This window comes from Ictidomys tridecemlineatus, chromosome 5, assembly GCF_052094955.1.
Source record: "Ictidomys tridecemlineatus isolate mIctTri1 chromosome 5, mIctTri1.hap1, whole genome shotgun sequence".
In the NCBI taxonomy this organism is placed as follows: domain Eukaryota; kingdom Metazoa; phylum Chordata; class Mammalia; order Rodentia; family Sciuridae; genus Ictidomys; species Ictidomys tridecemlineatus.
Window position 1 is genome coordinate 1,814,649 of NC_135481.1, and position 20,562 is coordinate 1,835,210.

Genomic DNA, 20,562 nt, shown 5'->3' on the forward strand with positions numbered 1-20,562 from the left:
ATTATATTGTTATTTTGTGTTCATGTATGAATAAGTAACAACAAATCTAATTATTATGTACAAATATATGCAACAATAAAATATGGAAAAAATGTTTTAAAAGCCTGGGTTCCATCATGAGATAGTTCTTGAAATCTCCATCCATCCAAACATTGCACAGAGTAGATGGAGTATCGTTATGAGATGTAAGGTGTCCTCTAAGAGCTCATGTGTGAGTCAATATAAGAAAGTTCCAAGTAGAAATGACTGGGTTATGAGAACTGTAACCCAATCAGTGTATCAACCAGTCAGTGTATCAATGGAATTAACTAAGTGGTAACCAAAGGCAGGTAGAGTATGCCTGGAGGAGGGGGTCATTGTGGCAAAAATTTTGTATCTGGTGAGTAGAGATTCTGTAACATTCCTGATCATCATGTGAACAGCTTCCCTCTGCCACACTCTTTATACATAATGTTCTGCAGCATCTCAAGTCCTGAGTAATGGAGGCAGCCTTCTATGGAATGAGAATTCTGAAACCTTGAGCCCCAAACTAAACTTTTCCTCCTCTGAAATTGTTCTTGTCAAGTCTTTAGTCACAGCAGTGAAAACACTAAAATGAGTATTGACTGCAGGTACCCCAATTCACTAAACCTGAGGGACCCCAAAAGCCAACAAATGTTTTGTTATATACCTCAGGGATAACATGACTCACTGGGAAGCTTTGAAGAATATACTGCCCCAAAGGAAAAAGGAACAAAGTCAAGGCTATTCCTGGCAGTTTCTCCCCATGGTACTGGGTTCCTATAGTTATTCTTGAGATCTACTAGTGAAAAACAGGAGAAGTTCGTCATTCTAGGCCACCCATAGAACTTTCCTGCATCATTTCCCCAAGAAGTTCTAGGTGTTTCTTTGAAGTAATTCTTCCCCCACACTGAGGCTTGGTAGTTACTGATATGATCAAGATAGCTTGGCAGTTACTGATTACTCCTATCTCAATAGCACTGACTTTTCTAGAATGTCAAAATGAACTCATTCTATATGAAATGTTTTGGGTCTGCTTTTCCCTCTCCCAGAATCATGTTTTTGAGATTCATTCATGTTGTTTCATGTATCAGTCATTTATTCCTTTGTAATGTTGAGTTGTATTCTATAGAATGAATGTGTAATAATTTTCTCATTTTTTTACCACTTCATAAATACCTGTGTTCTTTAAAGATTTAGGGTTTTTTGAGAATTTTAATATATATATATATTTTTTTTTTTAGTTTTTTCGGCAGACAAAACCTCTTTGTTTGTATGTGGTGCTGAGGATCGAACCCGGGCCGCACGCATGCCAGGCGAGCGCATTACCGCTTGAGCCACATCCCCAGCCCCAAGATTTAGGTTATTGTAAATACTGTACTACAAGCAAGCAGTTTCATTTTTCTTGGGAAATACCTAAGACTATAGAATGTTGGACGGTATAATCACTATATGGTTTACTTCATAACAAACTACCAAAATACTTTCCAAAGTCTCTGCCATTTTGCATTCCCAAAAGTGAAATATGAGATTCCCTGTTGCTCTTCATGGCAGAATTTTTTACTGGCAGTGCTTAAGTATATAATTGTATAAATAATATACTGTACAGAGTAAGTAAAATAATATACAAATATATATATACACATACAAACATATATATGTGTATGTGTGTATATGTGTGTATATATTGCATATATGTGAGTTGAGCACTCCACCATTAAACTCTACTCCAAACTCTATATTTTTTAGTTTTAATTATATTAGTAGACATATAGTAGCATCTTATTATGATTTTAATACATATCTTTCTAATAGCAATGATATTGGCTATATTTCAATGGACTGATTTGCCACCCATAACTATTCCTTGGTTAAATATCACTCTTCCTGCTTTAAAATAGTGTTTGATGTTCTGTTATCATCATTATTAACATAAATATGTAAGTTCTTTATATAGCCCTCTATCAGATATATATTGAAAACATTTTCTCTGGGCCTGTGGCATTTCTTATTATTTAAAATAACATGTGCTAAGGGCAATATCTGTATTTTAATTAAGTACAATTTATCCATTTCTTTCACTTTATAATACTTATTTCCTATCAATGAAATAATTTCTTAATGTAATTTCAAAAGATTAGCTATGTGTTACTTATCTTTTTGTTGCTGAGATCAAAATACCAGATGAGAACAACTTAGGGAAGGGAATGTATATTTTAGCTCATCATTTCAGAGGTTTAGTTTTTGGACGACCAACTCCATTGCTCTGGGCCCAAGAACACCATGGCAGAAGGGCATGGCAGAGGAGCGCTGTTCACTTCATTGAGACTGAGAATCAGATAGAGAAAAGGGAAGGGGTCAACAACTCTTATTCAAACCATAACAAGCTGCTATGTTTTCTTGAGAAATTTCATATGTTTAGATTTGCCATTTATGTCTATGTTAAATTTTAATGAATTTGGACAGTATAATCACTATATGGTTTACTTCATAAAAAACAACCAAAATACTCTCCAAAGTCTCTGCCATTTTGCATTCCCAACAGTGAAATATGAGAATTCCCATTGCAAAATTATAGTAGACACTATCATTTTTGTTTTGTTATTTTAGCATATGGATGCCCAGTAATTCTAGCACCATTTGTTGCAACTGCTATCCTTTGTCAATTAAATTTCCTTGGTACATTACTCAAAAACATGCTGATCACATATATGTAGGTCTACTTCTTGCTTTTATATTGTGCATTTATCTAAATGTCTATCCTTACACCAATAATACTTTTTTTTTGGTTTGGGAGTTTGTTTATTTATTCACTAATGTATTTATTTTTTAGTACTGTGAATTGAACCCAGAGGCATTCTACCACTTAGCTATATCCCTAGTCATTTTTATTTTTTATTTTAAGACAGGGTCTCATTAAGTTGTCAAGGTTTACTTGAACTTACAGTCCTCCTACCTCATCCTTTTGTGTAGCCAGTTCCACACTATCTTCATCAAAGTTATTGTATGTTAGCCCTTGAAATAGTTGTATAAGCCAGATGTGTTGGTGCCTGCCTTTAATCTCAGTTACTCAGGAACCTGAGGAAGAAGAATTTCAAGTTCCAGGCCAGCCTAGTGAGGCCCTAAGTAACTTAGAGAGACCCTGTCTCAAACTGAAAATTAAAAAGGGCTGGGATGTAGCTCACCTTTTAAGTATCCCTGGGTTAAAACCTCATTAGTAAAGTGCCCCTGGATTAAATTCTCAGATAAAAAAAGAAGAAGAAGAAGAGAAAGAAAGAAAAAAAAATAAGTTGCATATGTCATCCAACATTGTTCCTCTTTTTTTCTGGATTGATTTGGCTATTTTAAGTCCTTACTTTCCTGGTAAAGCTCAGTAGTAGAGCATTTGCTCAACAAGCAGGAGGCCCTGGGCTGGTTCCCCAGTACCACACACATACATACATACAAGCATTTTTCTAAATCCTTAATTTCTTAATGTAAACTGCAAAATTTAGTATCCACTTGTCAATTTCTCCAAAAACTTATAATGGAACATTGACTAGGGATTGTAGCAAATATTTAAATCAATTTCTAGGAATTGACCTCGAAATACTGAGCCTTCCAATCCATGAAATTAGCATATTTCTACATTTATTTAGATCATCTTTAATTACTGTCATCATTTTTTAAAAAATTTCCAGAGTATAAATTTTGCACATATTTTGTCAGATTTGTTCCTAAGCATATTATGTTTTTTATATTATTGTAAAATATGTGACTACATGGGAAGACAATTTGATTTGACACATTCTTTTTTTTTAGTTCTTGATGGACATTTATTTTATGGATTTATTTATATATGGTCTGAGAATCAAATCCAGAGCTTCACACATGCCAGGCAAGCACTCTACCACTGAGCCAAAACTCCATCCTGAGCCATTCATTTTTGCAACCTAAAATATTAAGTGGCAATTATGTTGATGCATATTGGTAAATGTAGGTCATAGACAAATGAACAAATAGCAAGGATAAATTTCTTCCTTAATTGAGACATCATTCAAGCAAAAATTCTATCAAATAGGCAATAAAAGTCAGATTATAAGAGTGGGTATGTAACTCAGTTGGAGAACATTTGCCTAGCATGACTGCATTTAAAGTTTCTTGGAGGAAGCAATTTATGATTGAATACACATAGTATAAGTAACTTAAAACCATGCAAACTAGAGTTAGAGAAAGACTTACTATTCAAATAGATACTGCTATAGGGCTGGGGGCCTGCTGGGCTAAGCTTAGGTAGCCACTGCAATCCTTGGGTGCCAGTTCTTGTGGCTCTGGTGGAAAGAATTTGAGTGAAACACAGAGTAGTAAGCAAATGTTTAATAGAGAGAGTGAGAAGCAAGTGTAATGTACAGTGTAGGAACTGCACAGTCTGCTGTAAAGAGAGAATGGTATAGTGCTCAGAATGTTGGAGTTTTTAAGGAAATTGAGACCTTTGTTCTTGCCAAAATTTCCCTCTCCTTCTTAATTGGTTTATTATTTGTTGGCTATCCCTCAGTGAACTAACTTTGTTATGGCTTCAATATTCTGGTTAACAATGTTATTGGGTAGTTGTGACATAGTTTTGGTAATAAGGGAGGATTCCAATAACTTGTTCACATGACATAATGACATTTTTCTGGAAACCATAGTGCCACTTGAGGGGTTATAACTAACTATAGCTGGGGAAAGATCTTGATGGACCAAACCCCACTTCTCTAATGCTTATCTGTTTGATGGGGTCCAAGGATTTTAAGTTATATCTTCAAGGATTTTTTTAAATATATAATTTTTTAATATATACATATTTTTAAACAAATATTTTAAAGATATATGTATTATATATATATATAATTCTTTTGAGATATACATGAAAATAGAGTGTATTTTGACATATTATATATGCATGGAGTATAACTTATTGTAATTAGGATCCCATGTATTCATTTGCTTGAGGAATGTTGGGCCATCTAGATCTCATTCCCCAAAGCTTGCCCATTTAGATGAGAATTCCTGCTCTTTCAATCTTATGACTCCTGGATTTTTCTTGGTGCACAGAACTAATATCTGACTTTCATTGTCCTTTCCCAGAACTAATACGAATCTGTGCATGGCTAACTAACCTACATAAAAATACCAGGTCATTAGAGAAGTCAAAATATTTGAGACATTACAAAAACAGTATGAGGAATTTTATTCCCTGTCAATGAGTTCAGATTTTATAGTTCTTTTTCAATTCTCTGAATCAGCTAGTAGGAGGTTGGCTTAGTTAAGAACACAATTGGTCAAGTCATAAAATGAGAATCTGTGAGTTTTGTAAATTTGAGAAAGAAAGAAGGAAAAAAAACAGGCTTTTTAGGTGCAGATACTATACAGGAAAAAAGTAAGGGCAAAGAAAATAAGAGTTGGTTTAAAGTCCAGGAAAAATGGCCACAAAAATGTTAATGTCATCAGGGTAAAGCTTTCTTTTGATCTACTTAAATCTCCATGTGAAAGATGTTGAGTCAGACCACAGAATCCTCTCCTGAAAGGAGACATCTGGGCTCCAAACGCCTCCTATTTCAGAAGTACAAGCTTTACTATGGTTTTTTAAATCAGTGACCCCCGTACCCACAGCGCCATCTAGCATCCAACAAAACAGGAGGAGGTTGTAGCAAGGAAAATAAGACATTTTGGGCCAAAATGGAGGTCCGGGAACAAGAAATTATTCTGTTTATTTGAAAAGAATTTTGAAAAATGTTTCTTTCAAGGGCTGGGGTTGTGGCTCAGTGGTAGAGCGCTTGCCTAATACACGTGAGGCACTGGGTTCAATCTCAGCAACACATAAAAATAAAGAGAATAAAAAGTTATTAAAAATATTTCTTTCAAAACTGGGACATAATGCATAATTGATGCACTGGGGGAGGATACAATTAATAATGATGACATATAAGGACACACACACACGTGTGGGCTCATTGCATGTGCCTGATTTCTATTACTTCCAGTACAAGTGCATGGGTTCAAGGTGGATGTGAACATTACAGAGCAGATTGATTTCATTTAAAGATTGGATTTACAGGAGTATGTTGTCATGGACGCATACTTAGTTTATATTTGTGAAATAAGTTATTGACTTTGCCGTTACATTCAGCCTTGAGCAACTGTCTATGGATGTGTTTACATACACTTCATTTTTTGTTCATTAGCACTATAATTGATACAATGAATATCTTAGTGAAAAGTTTTGTAGGTTGTTCTTCTTTAAGCATGTTACAATGTGATAAAGTATTAAGAGTGCATTTCTGGGCTGCAGTTGTAGTCCAGTGGTACCGCTCTTGCTTAGCATGTGTGAGGCACTGGGTTCGATCCTCAGCACTACATAAAAAATAAATAAATAAAGTCATCGCGTTCGTCTACAACTGAAAATGTTAAAAAAAAAAAAAAAAAGAAAGAAAAGAAAGTGCATACGTTCCAGTCTTGCAGCGGGGACCTGGTTCCCGCGAGATCCCGCGGTTAAAACCTTTGTGGCACCACTACTAACTGCCATTAGCGCTCGGAGAGACAAGCTAGGCAGCGCACCGGAAATGCGCTGTTTTTCCGCACCGCCAGCCAGTCGGCAGTGCGCGGTGGGAAGGTCACGTGGTGCGTTGAGAAGCGAGCGACGCTCCGCGGCTGATCTAGCGGCTTGTGAGCCGAGGAACTAACTGGGAATCCATCTCCTGGCCACCTGGGTTTTGGCGCCCCGTTGTCTGTTAAAGTGACAAGCCTGCTGGAAATTTCCCTTGCATTGCTTGCACTACAAAGACTTGAAGTTGTAACATACCATTAGAGAGAGAGAGAGAGAGAGAGAGAGAGAGAAAGAGGAAAACGAAAAACTCATTAGGCATCGCATTATCATTTTGGTTTTCGCTTTGTAACTTTGTATTAACTTTCGGTCGGTTGGTCCTTTTTTGTTTGTTATTTTTTTCCTCAGAAAATGGGTACTGTAGTGTTTCTACAATAGCCTGTTTTTATAGTTTTATAAATATTATCCTGAAACCATAATTCTGTACCCTTCTTTTTCAGTATTAGCGATTTCCATTTATTTTTTAAATTCGTCTGAAAATTTCATATATTTTGCAATAATACTAAATGGTCTTTTTTTTTTTAACGGTGACCTGCAAGGGCCTCAAGTTTTTTTTTTGTTTTGTTTTGTTTGTGTATGTGTATGTGTGTGTGTGTGTGTGTGTATATTTTTTTTTCCTCTTCTAACAAAAATGCCTTTAGTGTGAGAGGATTCGTAGAGGTTTCAAGGTAAATCCCCTCTTCTCAATATTCAGTTATAAAATACTGTCTTTTAATGTTTTAAAAATTGTACAAGGTTGAAAGAACTTTCTAAAGTATGTTTTAAAATATCTACTAGACCTTGTTTTTCTGTAGGATTATCCCCACTCTATAACATTAAAATTGATCATTCAATCCCAAAATTGTTTTTCTAATTGATTCTGCCACTTTGCCACTGTGCTGCTCTCATAGTTCTGGATTTCTCTTTTCTTAGAATATTCCCCAAACTTTATAATTCAGAGATTTTTTTTTTAATTGTAAAGCATAGGTAAGTATTTTAAGCTTTGTGGATCCTTTGTTTATTTCAGCTACTCACCCTTGCAATAGGAGCAAGAAAACAGCCACAGACCATATATGTAAATGAAAAGCCCTAGGCAATCCAGGAAATCTTCATTCACAGAAGCAGGCTTTGATCTTTTGTAGTTTGGGGACCCTGGAGCTCAGTAAACTCCTTAATCATTCTAAACAACACTGTAGTTTATACAATCCCAGAAGTCACATATGTTTTCTTTTCATTATTTTTATTTCACCTATATTTCGTGCTTTATGATAAACTGTTAAAGTAGTATTAGAGAAGTTAAGGAAAAATGAGGGAACCTCCACATAATAAGATTGACTTTGCTGATTATTTGATGCTGTTATTCTATAATCTTGCATACTTTTTAGGGATGTTGACTATCCTTTTTGTTTTTAAAGATGAATACATTATGCTAACCACAAAAAATAGAAAATGAGAAAAAGATAATGGAAATTCCACATCCCACCTGATTCAAGCTACTGAAAATTGCAACATACTAATCACCATTAAGGATTCAGTGTGCTTTTTTACATTTGCTTATAAGATATATTATTGCCTTTTTTTACATTTTATTTTTATTTTACTCAGAAAACCTTATATACCAATATGACTGCAGGTGTGGGTAAATTGTGGAGTTTTGCCTTAAATTTATAAGTTCTATCTTCAGAACTGAAAAAGAATCATAGAAAGTGGAAATCTTCCTGTGTGATTCCCCAGAGACCATGCTTAATCATTTGACATATTGTATGTAGTTTTTTTTTCCTTGAGCATACACATATTTTAAATTTTTATCCTCAGGTTGGGTGCAGTGGCACACACTTGTAATCCTAAGTGAGGCTGAGGCAGGAAGATTTCAAGTTCAAAGCCAGCCTCAGGAAGTTAGCAGGCCCTAAGTAGCTTGCCAAGAACCTGTTCCAAAATTAAAAATAAAATAAGGGCTGCAGATATAGCTCAGGGAAGTCCCTTGTGTTCAATCCTTGCTACCAATTAAAAAATTGTTATAAGTCCCTCTACTAGTCTTTTATTTTGTTTTATTTGTCTTCTAATTTAAATTTATTTAAAACTGATACATACAAACATAAAGTGTGCAAAATATGTACATTTATGTACCCCATAAATAATGGGGTAATTATAATGAGATTTTGCCATGGGGAAGAAAGGTTGAACTGGTCTCTGAATAGTCTGTGAACAAGTGGGAGTTTATAACCAAGAAGCAGAGCTTGCTCTATGGACGGGAAATTACTAAGTGGTAACAACAAGAGGTAGGGATATTCTTGATAAAACAATCTAACTGGCTGTTGCTGAAAAGTATTGCTTTTGAAGATGAGGGTGATCAGATACCACCAGTTGAATTAAAAAGCCTAAAAAACCTGATCATCACCTAGGGAGATGATCTGAGTGGGAGGTTTTTCCTAAACTGGCTTAGCAGTATTCTCACTAAAAATGGGTTTTACAAGAAAGGCACATGCACAGAAAGACCAGAAGGTTCAGGTAACTATAAATTTGGTTAAGCAAAGAATATATGTCAGTGTGTTTAAGAACATAATACAGCATAAATGATTTCAGCTAGTATTGAGGAGTTATTTTGTGTCAAATACTGTTCTGAAATAGAAATTATGTGTTTAAACCATGTGCATGCAGTGGCCCATTCCTGTAATCTGAGCGGCTGGCTGAAGCAGGAGAATTACAAGATCAAGACCAGTCTCAGCAATGTAGTAAGGTCCTAAGCAACTAAGTTAGACCCTTCCTCAAAATAAAACCATAAAAGAGGCTGTGGATGTAGCTCATTGTTAAGGTACCCCTGAGGGAAAGGAAGGAGAGGAGGGAGGGAGGGGGGATAGAAGGAAGGAAAGAAGGAAGGAAAGAGAAAAGAAAAGAGATAATTGTGTTCTATGGATTTAACTATTGTTTAGCAGAGAAAAAAAGATGAAATGTATTTACAATTTTATTATAATTAATAAGGTTTATTATGACATTTCCACACATGGATATAATGAACTTTGATCAATATGACTACAGAATTTATAAATATTTATTTAATAATAAAGGGGTTGGTGTATGGGAAAATGATAGTTGTCATATATAACTTTCATTGTATTCACCATTCCTATTACCCTTTCTCACTTCTTTTTCCCAATTTTCCTTCCCAAGTAGTTCCACTTCTACTTTCATGTTATCCTGCTACTTTCTAGATTCCACATGTGGGAAAAAAAGTGCAATACTTGTTTTCCGAGTCTGGCTTATTTCACTTAAAATGATGATATCCAGTTCTATCCATTCTATCCATTTTCCTGCAAATGACATGATTTTGTTCTTTTTTATGACTGAATAATATTCCATTGATTATACATAACCAAATTTTCTTTATCCATTTACCCACCAATGAACAGCTAGGCTGACTCCCTGATTTAGCTATTGTAAATAATCTGTGATAAACATGGGTAAACGGTACTCTTTTGTATGCTGATTAACTCCTTCAGGTATAAATGCCCAGGAATAGTGTAGCTGGATTTTATTATAATACTGCTTTTAGGTTTTGGAGGCACCACCATGCTGTTTTCCACAATGGCTCTACTAATTTACATTGCCTCTGAAAGTGTATAACAGTTACCCCATATTCTCACCAGTATTTGCTCTTTTTTGTTTCCTTGATAAAAGTCATTCTTAGTGGTGTGAGATGGAATCTCAGTGTAGTTTTGATTTGCATTATTCCCCTGATGGAAAAAGGTATTGAACATTCTTGTATTTATTTGCAATTTGTACGACTTCTTTTGAAAGTGTCTGTCAAACTTCTTTGCCCATTTATTGATTAGATTGCTTTCTGGTGTAAGTTTTCTATGTTTGTTTTTTGTTTTTAAAATATTTTTTACTTGTCAGTGGACCTTTATTTTATTTATTTATATGCGATACTGAGAACTGAAGCTCGTGCCTCATACATGCTAGGCAAGTGCTCTACCACTGAGCCACAACCCCAGCCCCTGGGGTTAAGTTTTCTTGAATTCTTTATATATCCTGGATATTATTAAATGAATAACTAGCAGATTTTTTCCCCATTCTATACACCATCTTATCACTCTGTCAATTGTTTCCTTTACTGTGCAGAACCTTTTGAATTTGATAGAATCCTATTTGTCATTTCTTGCTATTTCCTAAATTATTAGAGTCCCATTCAAGAAACCATTGGCTTTACTAGTGTCTTGAAGTGTTTTCACCATGTCTCCTGGTAGTTTTGATCCCTTTTTAGTTTATTTTCTACAGGATGAGAGAGGAATCTAGTTTCTTTCATTCTCCTATTTTACAGAGCACCACTTGTTGAAGAGGTTATATTTTTTCAACATATGTTTTTTGACTCCTTTGTCAAAATTCAAATGACTGTAGATGTGCAATTTTATTCCCAGTTCTTCTATTCCATTGGCCTACATACCTATTTTTCTATCAATATCATACTATTTTTATTAAAACCATTCTATTATATATTTTGAAATCAGGTATTGTAATGTAGCCATCATTACTGTCTCGCCCAATATTTGTTTTGGGGTATTGGGAGTCTTTTTTGCTTCCATATGAATTTCAAGATCATTTTTCTAGTTTTTTGAGGAATGTCATTAGATTTAATAGAATCTATAGATTCCTTTTTGCTGGCATAGTCATTTTATTTTATTTTGTTTTTAAAATATTTTTTAATTTGTTGATAGACGTTTATTTATGGCATGGTCATTTTAACAATATTAACTTTATCATTCCACAAATATAAAAGATCCTTCCATCTTCTGGTGTTTTCTTCAATTTTTTTATTCAGTGTTTTATAATTTTCATTGTAGAGATCTTTCACCTCCTTGGTTATATTTATTTCTAGGTTTTGTTTGTTTGTTATGCTATTGTGAATGAAATGATTTTCCTCGTTTCTACCTCAAGGAGTTCATTAATAGTATATAGGAAAGATAATTATTTTATGTTGATTTTGTACTCTACTACTTTGATGAATTTGTTTGTCAGTCAGTTCTAAGAGGTTTTGGGTAAATTGTATTTATAATATTAAAGTAGCAATTAGTATTGGAGTGTGAACACAAAACCAAAGTCCTGCCTGGTGAGACCATCCCTGTTCTTCTTACTTATTCTGGGATAAACATCATCACATATTTTTGTTTGTTTGGTCTAATTTCCTAAGGGCCAAAAACTGTCCACCACATATTTTTAAAAATAAATTTGTATTGGAATAAAAATGTACACATTCATTCATGAATTGTTTTTGGCTGTCTTCAAACTACATGCAATAAGTCCAATAGTTTTCAGAGAGACAAGATGACCCATGAAGTCTAACTATTTACTCTTTGGCCTACACAATGTCCAATATGTGACCTGGACAGATAAATCTTTGGTATGGCAATTAGAATGAGATCCACAGGTGGGCGGTCGGAAAGAAGGGGTGAGCTTGTAAGTGTACAAACAATTCTAATGTGTCCCTCACAAAAGCTCTTCTCTTTCCATAACTTCTTAGTATTTTCAGTGTCCCTTTGGCTCCCATTTTAAATATTCTGGCTAAGATTATGCTTATTTCTAGGGTCTATGTGTCAAAGAAGAGAAAGAGAAAATATTATAAGCAATGAGGGGGCTGTGGGTGTAGCTTAGCAGTAGAGTGCTGGTGTCAAGAAAGGGCAGAGAAGCCCTGATTTTAGTCCTCAGCAACAGAAACAAACAGAAAAAAACAATTAGGATTGTCCTCACTATCATGGACCTACAACTCCGCCAAGCGGTGAGACTTTTCTATTCTTAACTTTTGCTCTGTGAACTTAATTAGCTGCTACTGTCACCATGACAACTGTGAGGCTTGAGGGTTGGAGCAGTAAGGATGGAGGAGGAGGTAGGAAGAGGGAGAAGAGAATTCTGCATCCTTCTTTTTTTTTTTAGTTGTAGATTAACACATTACCTTTATTTTATTTATTTATTTTTTTAAATTGTAGTTGGACACAATACCTTTATTCCATTCATTTATTTTTTATGTGGTGCTGAGGATCTAACCCAGGGCCCCTGTGCATGCTAGGCAAGCGCTCTACCACTGAGCCACAATCCCAGCCCTATTTTATTTGTTTTTATTTATTGATTTTTTAATGTGGTGCTGGGGATCATTCCCAGTGCCTCATGCATGCTAGGAAGCACTCTACCACTGAGCCACAATCCAAACCCAGTATTCCATTTTCAATCCTCAGACTAGAGCTGCCTACTAGGTATCAAACAGAGAACTTTGCTCTAGGAATAATTTTATATTTTAAATTTCCATGAATTTACCTAATAATGGCTCTTTATTCTGGTTATTTTTTTAACTTGTTCTAATTAGTTATACTTGATAGCAGAATGTGTTTTGACACATTGTACACAAAAGAAGCACAACTTCTTCCTCTGGCTGAGCATGGTACAGAGTCACACCAGTAGTGTAATCATAGATGTATATAGGGTAATAATATCCATCTCATTCCACCATCCTTCCTATCCCCACCTTTTCTTCCTCTCATTCACCTCTGCACAATCCAAAATGCATTGCTTGATCCAGAAGATTTTGAGATACAGTCAAGTGTTGATTAATGATGAAGATAGATTCTGTTAGGCAGTTTCATCTCTGTGTGAGCATGATATAGTATACTTACACAAATTAAGACAAGATATCATTAGGCAACATAATCCTATGAGACCACCATCCTATCTGCAATTTGCCATTGACAAAAATATTATTATGAATTCCTTAAAAACCTTATTCGTCTACACAGAGGACTAAATAACTAAGGTAAGGAGGTAAGAGATAGCATACATGTTAGTGTTTTGCAAAGAAACCATGTGTCATATCCATGGATTTGAGAAAAAATTAGCAAAAAAATGGGGATAAGTTGATAGTTAGGATTCTTACTAGTTTTACTTATATACAGCAGAATGTCACTGAAGTATTTTAATCTACAAAAATAACAAATCATATTCGGTGTGCCTAATTCCAAAGGGAACCTGATGCAACATTCTATTCACTTTTTATCTACTGAAAAACTGAAGAACCACATGGCCTGTACTCTGCCTTGAATGGATGATAGCAGGTGTTCAGAATAGAGAATGAGTCTGCTGCCCCACATATAGCAATCAAGTGGACATTCAGCCAAATAACAAGACTTCCCATTGCCATGAAAAGGATGCAGGGAACTGAGGATGTAGCTCAATGGTAGAGCAGATGCTTAGCATAAAATAGGTCCTGGGTTCAGTCTCCAGCAGCAGCAACAACAAAATGGATGCCATTTAAGAAGTCACAATAAAGCATGTCTAGTAGAATAAAACAAACAAAAAGGCATTGTCCCACAAAAAGCCTGAGCATTAAAAATTTTGAAGCACTATAGGAATATTAACAAGAATATGAAGCCCATCTAGATTTTCAAATCATCTTTGCCATAGTCGTGAGTTCTGGGTTTATTAATTATTCACCATCTTAATTAGTCTTAGGAATGCCATGTTTATAATTGCCAACCCTTCCCTTTGAAAAGGTGGGCTTTGAATGGATGATAGCAGGTGTTGTTCTGCCAGAATTAGACCCTGTTTGGGTTTTCATTTAACTGCCTTCTCATTCATGTAAGTCACCTAGAAATGAACTCTGGAGTCAAACTATGGAAGTCCCTCCCTATTCATATTCTGGCTACCTCTTCATATACTTTGCATTATTGTCTTTCTGAGTTGTGTCTTGATAATTGATTTTGAATTTTTAGGTTGTTCTGTGAACTGAATGATTTTGTTAAATACAGAAGTTTTTTCTTTCCTGGCTCATGATCACCCCTTTTGTTTTTCAACCAGGCTAGAATCAGACCTTAAAATTTACTGGGCATGATGGTGCATACCTGTAATCCCAGTGGCTCTGAAGTTTGAGGCAGGAGGATCATGGGTTCAAAACCAGCCTCAGCAACTTAGTTAGGCTCTAAGTAACTCAGTGAGATGCTGTCTCTAGATAAAATATATAAAAGGGCTGGGGATATGATTCAATGGTTGAGTGCCCTGAGTTGAATCCCTGGTACCATAATAATAATATTTTTATGATTTTCAAAGGTATACATATCACATAAAATTTGGATAAATGGGAAGAAAAATTACTGCCTAAAGTTTGTGTGGTTATCCTACCTATAATATTTTAGCAAGCATGTGTTTTCAATTTTGTTAATGATATTCAAAATGTTAACAATAAATACTATCATACAGACATTAAGAGTACATGACCCTTCAATTTTTTCATAATAGAGCGCAATGTAAACTTCTGGATCTTCCAGAAGGAAACTAGTTTTACTTATATACTACAGAATGCTGTATATAATGTGAAATTAGGAAAGCATAAGAAAACTAGAAATCCAGAGGCTTTGCAGTTCCTGTCTGGTAAGCCCTGATGTGGGGGCTTTTTGGGGACAATTGCAGCCAGCCTGCTTCTCCCTCCCCAACCTCTGCCTGGGACCACAGCCTACATTCAGAGCACCTGGTCAAAGAAGCATGGCCTCACCCAAGCTGGGAGCTGCGAAAAGGTCACCTTGCTAGAGGAGAAGGTAGTGCTCCTTAAGGACCATTCTAATGGCACCTGCATAGTATGGATGGGGCAGAGGGATATTCTGCATACCTCTTCCCACTCCCCCAAAAGACACATGACCTCTAAATACCTCTCTTGTCCCTGTGGTTTTTCTACAATTGCATTTTCAATAGTAATAGCCATCAATGTCAACATTTCAGTTTTTATCACTTCAAAATTTAAAAAAATATGTATATTTATATGAGCTTCATTCTTTAAGTATTATTATACTCATTGTACAGTATAAGTTATTGCTAGTACAGTAGTTTATTCCTGGTGCTGATTATAAGTGTCTGTCACAGTTTAATATGTGTGGTCAGTGTAAAAAGGAAAGGTGGGATTGAATGTGAAATTAGGAAAGCATAAAGTGGTGAGGTTAACATTAACCCAATTTTCCACTGCACAGACCACATTCCTCACTATTGAGCTGGTATACCCAGCACCATATTGAAATTTTGAAGCCCCTGAGAATTTGTAATGGATAGCTTTTGGGTTCTTTTAAATTTTGTCCCCTTAAAAGTTTTCTTAGTCAGGCTCAGTAGCTCATGCTTATAATCTTAGCTACTCCAGTGGATAAGGCCTGAGTATCACAAGTTGGAGGGCCAATATGGGCAACTTAGGGAGAACCTGTCTTGAAAATTAATCAATTAAATAAAAAATGGTCAAGGTTGTTGTTCTGTGCTATAGCCCTTGCTTCACATGCACAAGGCCCTGTGCTTGAATTCTAATACCCCTCTGCATGTTTCCATAGTACATAAATGAGCCACACTTTCCAGTTAGTAGTAGTATTCAATATTTTTATTTATTTTAATAGTAGTAATAACTTAAAAGAAACCGTGTTGGGATAAGCATGCCTAGACTTATAAACTAGAATTTAAATTTTTTTAGTACAGGGCTGGGGATGTGGCTCAAGCGGTAGCGCGCTCGCCTGGCATGTGTGCGGCCCGGGTTCAATCCTCAGCACCACATACCAACAAAGATGTTGTGTCCGCTGAGAACTAAAAAATAAATATTAAAAATTCTCTCTCTCTCTCCTCTCTCACTCTCTCTAAAAATAAATAAATAAATAAATATAGTTGCCTTTAAAACAAAAAAGTTTCTTTAGTACAGATTTGTAAGATCTTATGGGGTTTCTTTAAAAGTCTTGCTAGTCCTTGCCAAATTGCTTTTGAAATCTTCTCCAAATATGGCATGATTATCTAATTCACTTTTTCTAGATACTCAGAAACTTTTATATTTATAAAATATAGATCACCCAATTTATAAATTTGTCACTTCTATGAGACATATCACTAGTCTTCTGTTTTCCTTACTAGAGTCTTCCCATATTCTCTGTAACATTTATCACCTCAGCCAAAAGCAAAGTGGTACTAGCAAACCACAGGACAAAACAGAAATGGGTGAGAAGGAGGCAATGCTGAGGAAGGAATTTGAGGTGGCTCTTTTGTGTGCATTGTTGTTATTAGAGGGTTGAGCAGCACATGCTGCATGGCCATGTTTTATGCACCAGTATATGAAACAACACATAATACAATTAAAATGAGTTTATTTGACATATGCATGAAAAAAATTGAGCATCAGCAGGTCACTACTCTTCAAAGAGCAGAGTTTTTTTTTCATGGATTCAGAATGTGCCTGGTTTCTGTTTCTGCCATCTTAGTATGTTGACTTTCTTTTCTTCTATTCTCAAGAATGTGTTGATTCTCTTCTTAACCATGTGTTAGGCTCCTGATCATTATCCTAAGTCCATTTGTGTACTTCCCTATAAAATCTAGTTTTAGCAAGCTAATAAATCACTTTAGCAATTCCCATCCCTTGGTTGATAACCTGATGAAGTTCCTCATCCTCCACCATTCTCCAGGTAATATGTAATCATTCTGGCCTTTCTTCTGCAAGAATCCTGCTTGGTCATCTTAGCTATAATCCCCCTTATTGTTGATGTTACATCTTGGTATTTTTCCATTCATTCTCCCTGACTACTTGCCTGTGCTGTATTCTGGATTAAGCCCAATCTCTTTCCCTCACTACAAAACTCCCATCACTGCAATCCCTAATATCTGTCAGTCCTGAATAAAGTCTCTCTACCATGCATTAACAAGTATCATTCAATATTATTGTTTCTTTAACAGATTTTTTATATTTACTTTTTAGTTTTCAGTGGACACAACATCTTTATTTTATTTTTATGTGGTGCTGAGGATCGAACTCAACGACCTACGCATGCCAGGCGAGTGCGCTACTTCTTGAGCCACATCCCCAGCCCTTTAACAGATATTTTGAGGAAGGGAATTGAGAGTCCACATGAGTAACAGTCTCATGGGGCACTTGTGCAGGTAAAGATTTTTCCTACTTCTCATTCTTGTTAATAAAATTCTGAGTTCAGTACAGCACTTTATGATTTTATTCAGGAGATGTCCAATTAATTTTCAATCAAAGCTGTATTAGTGGGGCTGGGGAAATAAGAGGCACAGAGGAGGCTAGAAGGAACAATGCACATCATGTGACCTATAGTATAGAATTGGTCTGTGAATGAGCAGGCCATGTGGAGAAGCAGGATGCTCTTCATGTAGTACTGGATACATTAGAGAACATCTTCAGAAAAAAAATGTTCATATTCCAAAAGAGTAAAATAAGCTTGTTTTTCAGCTTGTGGGGAGCATGTGTTGCTGTATGTCCACTACATGTGAGGGACTCACAGAGGAACAGCATATACAAAGTTGTCATATTCTCCATTATTTCAGTCCAGTGGGTATTCAAAAAACTTTACAGAAAACTCAACAGCAGGAGAAAGAGTTTCACTTGGAACTCAGAAGACACAAGAGGAAAGGTGTGTCCATGGCACAGTCCAAGGTATGAGAAGAGGTCAGTTTGGAACAGTCATATATAAGGATGGTGGGGGCAGAGCATAAGGAGAATAGTCAGGTTAAAAGAGAGTGAATTAAGAAGCCATTCAGGGTCAACTCAGAAAAATGCATCCTGTGCTACTGAATTTTGAGTTTGGGTCATGTCTATAGGATCTGCCTATCAGGAAGACATTAAAAACAATTGACAATGGTCCTTATCCACCAGGAAGGCCTTTGTGCATTACTAGGAGGGGTTTGGGTGTGGTGAGAAATAAGAATGGAGAAGAGCAGGCATATCCCCAAGTGGGTGGATGGGCAAGCTCCTGAAACTTTGATTCTCCTATTCACCTTCCTTTCTCCATTGCTCAAAAACTCCCATCCCACCCTTGGTGCAAATTCCTGTCCCTCAGTCACTGTTCAGGTAGGTATTAATAGTGCATCAGTGAGTCCACCTGTAGTCCCAGCTACTCCAGAGGCTGAGTCAAGAGGATTGCTTGAGCCATGGAGTTCAAGGCCATACTAGGCAACAATAGCAATACTCTGAAAGAAAGTAGAGGGGGAGGAGGAGGAAGATGGGGGGTGTGGGGGGTGAAGGGGTGGGTAGCAGAAGAAGAAAAAGAAAAAAGGGGAGAATTCAGAGTATGGCCAACTGATATGCATACACTGAATGCTGAAAATAGCCTAAAAGGAATCTGTAGATAAGGGGCTGCCTGCAGCTGCATAGGAAAAGACCTGAGGCCAGCAGTACAGGTGAGCTTGGCGGGACAGTACAAGGTATGGGCAGTGGAGGGCAGAACCTGGACCTTTACAGATGCTTCTCTGCCTAGTATGTGTAAATTTGTGGTCTTAGCTGCTCTTTGCTCCTACAAACTTCTTGAGTCTCTCTCTCTCAAGTAGAGACCATTCCTACTATAGTCCCCTCATCAGCTGTATGCCATGATGATGTATCAGTTAGCCAAAGCTAATATTGGTGGATTATTAATGTGTCACTGGTAAATAATATTTACCTCAGCTCATTGTGTTTTTGATCATTCTCAGCTTTACATTTGTTCCTTTCTCTCTATTCTGTCTTCCATCTTTTCTTTTTGGCATGTTACCTCTGACAGATTCTCTACTTGATCAAACACTGGCAATGCACCACCTCCATTGTCCAAAAAGACTTGTGCAAACACTCTTACAATTTCTTTTTCCTTTACTTAAAAAAAAATTCCCCATGGTGCCAGGATTGGAATCCAAAGCTTTCCTCATGCTAGGCAATAGCTCTACCATGGACCTTCACCCTCAACCTCTACTACAATTTCTATCACTTCAGGATCACAGACCTGGGGGGGGGGGCTGGGGTTGTGGCTCAGTTGTAGAGAACTTGCCTGGCCTATGTGAGACTCTGGGTTCAATCCTCGGCACCATATATAAATAATTAAATATAATTTTTTAAAAAAAGATCACAGACCTAAAATGATTCTATTTCCTGGTAAAGTATCTGAGAAAACTAGAGGCTCAAAGAAAATTTTGAATATATACAAAATATATACAACACTTGAGAATGGGGCTCTACCTCCTAGTCCGTAGAAGGAAAAAATTCTAGTTTTAAGTAATTGTCAGGTTGCAAACACATCTACTCTAGTCACATTTACATTGTACAACCCTTTGTATTTGGCCGAGTGGGGGGTGTACTGCAAGTTGAACCCAAAGATGCTCTATCACTGACCTACATACTTTTTTTGTTTTTGAAACAGAGTTGAATTGAAATCTTTTCACTATTTTAAATTATTACTAGTTAAAATTCATCCTTGCCACTTTAACTAGTATCCAGTTTTGTTTATTTTTTTATTTATTTATTTTTTAAAATCTTACTAACTTTGCTTTGGTCCTTTTTGGAGTGTTATTGTTTTGTGCATTAACTTTTGGTATTTTAACTTCTGAAAACTGGCTTTATGTGTGCATATGTACCAAGGATTAAACAAGGGCACTAAACCACTGAGCTACATCCCAGCCCTATTTTGTATTTTATTTAGAGATAGGGTCTCACTGAGTTGCTTAGTGTCTCACCATTGCTGAGGCTGGTTTTGAACCCTTGATCCTTCTACTTCAGCCTCCCTAGCCACTAGGATTACAGGTGTGCACATCATCATCGCACCCAGCTGAAAACTGGCTTTTTGATTGCCAGTTTTAAGGGCTGTTGTTTTATATTTTACTTTTACTATTATGGTAATTTTTTTCTAATATATGGAAGGAATTTAAATTGTTTTCGTTGGGGCTAGAGGTGTAGCTCAGTGGTATACAGTATGTGCTTAGTACTGTGTTAAATCCTCAGAATTATATTTTTTCAAGTAATATTAAAATCAATTTTTGTGGTGTCAACCTTTTATTATTTTGAGGAGATGAAATTTCTAAAAGCTTTAAAACTACTATGCAAATATTCAAACACAAAGATAAATATTTTCAAACACACATATAATACTTCACAACCAGCTAATTATTTGCTTCATATATGATGGGCAATTATATAACAGCCCTTTTTTTCAATT